This window comes from Anopheles arabiensis, assembly GCF_016920715.1.
Source record: "Anopheles arabiensis isolate DONGOLA chromosome X unlocalized genomic scaffold, AaraD3 X_pericentromeric_contig0029, whole genome shotgun sequence".
NCBI classification, from domain to species: domain Eukaryota; kingdom Metazoa; phylum Arthropoda; class Insecta; order Diptera; family Culicidae; genus Anopheles; species Anopheles arabiensis.
The window spans coordinates 145,001-150,513 of NW_024412107.1; the positions used below are offsets into that span (position 1 = coordinate 145,001).

At 53.2% G+C, this 5,513-nt stretch overlaps 1 pseudogene; it reads left to right on the forward strand.

The window, feature by feature from the left end:
- LOC120908041 overlaps positions 1 to 3,358 on the forward strand; it is an 8,844-nt pseudogene extending 5,486 nt beyond the window's left edge.
- Positions 3,359 to 5,513: the final 2,155 nt, after the last annotated feature.

Sequence of the window (5,513 nt, forward strand, 5' to 3'; positions counted from 1 at the left end):
TCGGTTATCCCGGCCGTTCGTTCGCCCAAACGACATGGCGGTGCGGCCGGCCTCAACAACGCGCTGAATGGCGCTCACTGTCGATCGTCCTCGACGAAATCCGAACTGCCGGTCCGACAGTCGGGGTGAAGACGGCTCCTCGAGATGGTCGTTGAGGCGGTTCAGTATGAGGCGCTCAATACCTTCCCAGAGCGTCGAGCATGCAAAGGGTCGGTACGAACTGCTCTCTCCCGGAGGCTTCCCCTGCTTCGGCAGCAACACCAGTCTTTGCCTCTTCCACTGTGCCGGGAACGTAGCGCGGTTGAGGCAATCCTGGTACAGGACCCGGAAGACCTCCGGGAACATGGTGATTGCCGTCTTCACCGCCGCATTCGGGATGCCATCGAGCCCTGGTGCTTTGCGGCTCGCCATCTGACTCGCGATTAGCAGCAGCTCGTCGTCAGTAACAGGTGCTACACCCGCCGCAGTTGTTGCTCCTCGTCGTTTCCCGCGTTGCTCTGCTGCGACCAGTCACAGGGCGGATGCTCAGGGAAGAGGTCGGACACAATGCGTTCGAGGACGACCCGGTCCGCTTCTGAAGGCGTCCGACTGCCCCGGAGCCGGGACATGACGACCCGATATCCTGCCCCGAACGCATTCTCTTCTGCAATTTCGATCAGCTCCTGGAACAAGTTCCGCTTGCTAGCTCGAATTGCTCGACTGAGCTCCGCCCTTGCTGTCCTGTGCTCAGCTGCTGCTATGCTGCGCTCCTCCAAATCAGCCGTCCGCAGCATCCGGTCACGGGCAACCTCGCAGTTGTTCCTCAGGCGAGCCAGGAGGGAGACCACCAAAATGTGTTACGATGCGGGTCTTGGTGCAGTCGGGTAACCCGCTGCATTGTCTCATCGCAGGCCTTCAACATGGCTGCGATCATACCCTCCTGGGTCGATGCGCGTTGGACAAAGTCCGCAGCGAACAGCGCCTCGAGGAATGATGTAGCAGAAAACTGCGAGGTCTTCCATCTACGGCCAGCGTGACGCACACGCCTCTGGCTAGCGGAAGCACCCTGCCGCGACGACGGTTGCCGCTGATGTTGCTGCTGCTGCTGTTGCGATGGCTGCTGCTGCTGCTGCTGAAGTGACTGCTGCTGCTGCGCAGAGGACTGTTGCGCTGGCTGCTGCTGGTCCTGCAGTTGCTCGGGCGATGCTGGTGTTCCTCCCACGGTGTAGAGGACATAGCGGTGGTCTGATGCGGTGTAGCGTGTACTCACGATCCACGTATCTGGGCGAGCAATCGACGAGCTTGCGAACGCCAAGTCAATTATGCTCGGGAGAGCCACCCGTTGCCGTCGAACGTGAATTCTCGACCTTGGTTTATCACGCTCAAGCCAAGCTGCTCCACCATAGCGTGCAGCTCTTCCCCGCGGTTGCAAGTCTCGGATTGCCCCACTCCTCATGTCTGGCGTTAAAATCGCCGGCGACGACGACTTGAGGGTGGGAGAAGGCTTCGAGTTCTATGGCTTCAATGAAGCGCTCGAACTCGGCGAGGCTGAGGCTTGGTGGAGCATAGCAGCTTATGAAGGTCACTCCGCCAATCTGCGCTGCTACCAGCCCCGAGCTTCGCTGCACCACACGCGCTGAATTGGTAGCTCACCGACAGCTACCACCGCTACCGTCCGGCAGCTGCTGAATGCCCACCGGCCGTTATTCTCTGGTGGACGCAGAACATCAGAGAGGATGAGCACGTCTGCTTTCTCCTCTCTGGCAGCTTGTAGCACCAGATTCTGGGCATCACGGCCATGGCCCAGATTCGCCTGCAAGACTTTTAGGACCGGAAGCATCGCTGAGCCGAACGAGCACATTCGCTGTGTCCTATGTGGTGAGCGCCACCACACAGTGCACACTTCGCCTCATTTTGGCAGGATCGTGCTTTGTGTCCGTCTAGTCCGCAACGGATGCACATATTCTGCCGATCTGCAGTGGAACGGCAGTTCGACGCAATGTGGCCCATCTCCAGACAGCGGAAGCATCGCTGACGCTCTGGAGGGTTGGTGGAGCTGCACGTACCTTGCTAACGCAGTCGCACAGGAATAGTTTGGCTCCTTCCAACTGACGAGCTGATTTCGCTGGTAGCCGGATTCGTGCTCGCTTCGACCCATCTGGAAGTTCCCAAATGCTGGTGGAAACTACTCCAGCACTTGCGCCAATCTTCTCATCGAGGGCAGCAATGATGTCCTCCTCCGCAGCGAGGGATCGATGTCGGATACGAGCAGCTCACCCATTTCGGTGACAAGCCGACTTACGCCTGCGTCACCGATAATCTTGCGGACGCCATCAAGCATAAGTGGGGCATTTGCCGTCTTGCTTAGTTCCATGCGTAGCAGTCTGGCATGGGTTCGGCGACCCTGCTTGATATGCCCTTTCATGACACAGTAGGCCGGGTCGAGACGGATGGCTTTGCGCACCTTGTCGTAAATGCCATCCCAGGTTTCGCCTTCGCTGGGTGACACCTCGATGATGTCAGGCCTCGGCTTTCGCTTACGCTGTAGCTGCTGCTGCTGCTGCATGCCCTGCTGTTGCTGCTGCGAGCCAGCGACCGCCTGTCGCTGTGGCTGACGTTGCTGCTGCTGCTGTTGATGCTGCGCGATACCGACTGCCTGTCGCTGTAGCTGACGCTGCTGCTGCTGCTGTTGCGGCTGCTGCTGAGCGTGGCTTACCCGTAGCTTTGCACAGGGATAACTGGCTTGTGGCCGCCAAGCGTTCATAGCGACGTGGCTTTTTGATCCTTCGATGTCGGCTCTTCCTATCATTGTGAAGCAAAATTCACCAAGCGTAGGATTGTTCACCCTTTCAAGGGAACGTGAGCTGGGTTTAGACCGTCGTGAGACAGGTTAGTTTTACCCTACTGGTGTGTGCTTATAGTCGCTATCTTAACGGAATTCCTGTGCAGTACGAGAGGAACCACAGGTACGGACCACTGGCTCAATACTAGTCCGACCGGACTTTGGTATGACGCTACGTCCGCTGGATTATGCCTGAACGCCTCTAAGGTCGTAGCCAATCCGAGCTGATAGCGCTTCTCAAACCCATTAGGTGTTCGGAAGCTAGCGGGCCTAACAACCCTCTGAGATCCGTTGGAGTCTGCGTCTGCAGCCCGGCGTCTCATCCCGCTATACCTAGGCCGCAATGAGTGGAGTTCGCTGCACGTGTTAGTACCGTAACTGGGAACGCCGTTGGCTTGAGCTCTGCCCAACGTGGATATACCTAGTTTCGACACCTATCAACCGCCCGCAAACGACGGGACTTCAGGCTGGGAGCTGCGAGTTGTAGAGATGCGTTCGCATCGATCCTCTCAGGCGACCCATGCTTGGTGGTTTGTCCGTGTGCCCCTTCCTCGATGTGCGCAAGCTCGTCTTGGTCTGGGGACCACGTCGACACAGGGGATACTCTTGTGAGAGCATGAGTGTACTAAGTTGAGTGTAGCAAGGGAACGCGTGCCCCTTCCTCGTTGGCGTAACTAACCATCTTGGTCTGGGGACCGTGGTACCGTGCTCTGGTGAAGCTTGGTGCGTGCTCCTTCCTTGTCAGACGAGTGACTTGACCTGGTCTGGAGACCGTTCCTTTATACTAGTGGACAAGAGTTGGCTTCTTCCGTGTCAGACGAGTGACTTGACATAGGATGGAGAAGGACACTTAACACTAATGAGCTTGTCGGCGTGCCTCGTTCTCGACTTGATTGTCTTGATGTGAGGACCGTGCGGACCACACCAGTAAGCTTACACATGCTCGTTACAAGTTGTATAAGTTGACCCGTTTGGCCCGGTTGCCTTGCACATGATGGTGTTGACCATGTTCGGTTAACAGGTCGTGTGTCGAGGTGGTCGGCCTTGGTAGTAGGATGTCTTGTGCATGTGACGTGTTGACCTGGTTTGGTCGGTGTGTCGTCGTGTACGAGATGACCTACTTACCCGTTAGTTTTCCAAGTTGTATTATGTGTTGACTTAGTTGACGTGTCATGTGCTTGGATGATTAGCGTACGGGTCATGTATGGTGCGCTTGCTTCAGTTGAAGGGATGTACTAGTACAGTTGTATTAATCGTTTATTTCACGATCTGGTCTTTTGGCTGGATCGTGAAAAAACTAAGTCCCAAATCCTGAACTCGAGAAGAAAGCGCCAATGACAACGTTTTTGACTGGAGCTCCCTAGCATTCGGCTTTTTCTACTTTGAAGGGATGCACTGTTGTATGAATTGTTTATTCACGAACTGGTCGTTTGATTGGATCGTGAAAAAAAAACGCTCAGTCCCAAATCCTGAACTCGACAGGAAAGCGCTGATTGCAAACATTTTGACTGGAAGTCCCTTGAAAATGGCGTTTTCGTTATTGGCATTATGTTGCACGTTTATTGTGGCTAGAACATTAATTATTCACAAAATGGCACCAAAGCTTGGCAAAAGTCGCGAAACACTCCTATCTCGACGCACCAGCAATCGCAACTTGATGCAAAATAAATTGCACGAGCTAATGATACTTGTACCATGCACAGTACACCGTACCAAAATATACCCCTGAAAGTGTGCAATTTGGTGCTACCCTAGGGAATATGTATGGAGAAGCCTAGCTACGTGTGTCGCACGTTCCAAGTTGCATGGACGTCGAACAGAGGCATGCAAAAGCACCTATCTAGGGAATTACTCTACGTTCTAGTAGCAAGTGCGATTTTCCGGTCCAGCACGGCAGTACGCCTGCACGCATACACTCCATGTACCAAAATGTACCAACCTAGGCGTTGCTCAGTAGCTTTTGGCGGCACATAGAAAAAGTATTCGAGTTCAGATTTTTGGGACTTAGCGTATTTTTAAAACTAATAACGAAAATTAAATTTTAAATCGGTAAACGGCTAGGAGTTGCTCAGTAGCTTTTTGCGCAACGTGGCAAAAGTATTCGAGTTCAGATTTCTAGGACGTAGCGTATTTTTCAATCATAATAAACCGAATCAAACATAACAATGATGAAACTTACACCATGTCCCAAGGTTGTGCACAAAACGTAACGATAAAGTGCTGGCGAAGTTAGAGGTGCACCAAAATTGTGTACCGATCAGGAAAGTACTCTACGTTCCTATGATTTGGGTGAAAAGTGTTATTTAACTGCTGGTTAGAATAGACAGTTGCTTATCATACACATCGCAAACGAACACCCCTTAGTGAGCATTAGCAAAAGTCAATTGCACAAAGCAAATGCAATACAAACTGATCAAGTACATTAAAGAACGCTACGTAGCAGGACTTCTTTCCAAGAATGGTGTCCGCAACGGGAGGGCAAGCGTCCTTCCCAGGTTTTCCTAGTAAACCTTGTATGGTAAACATACCCAAGCGTGTCTGTAAGCACGCAACGAAAGTCACGAACGGGCACATACCTAGGGAATGTACTCTACGTACTTGGACTTTTGTCCAAGAATGGTGTCCGCGACGGTCGGGCACTGCGACGCAATAACCAAATCCTAGGATTGTAACTTTAGTGTGCACAAACATA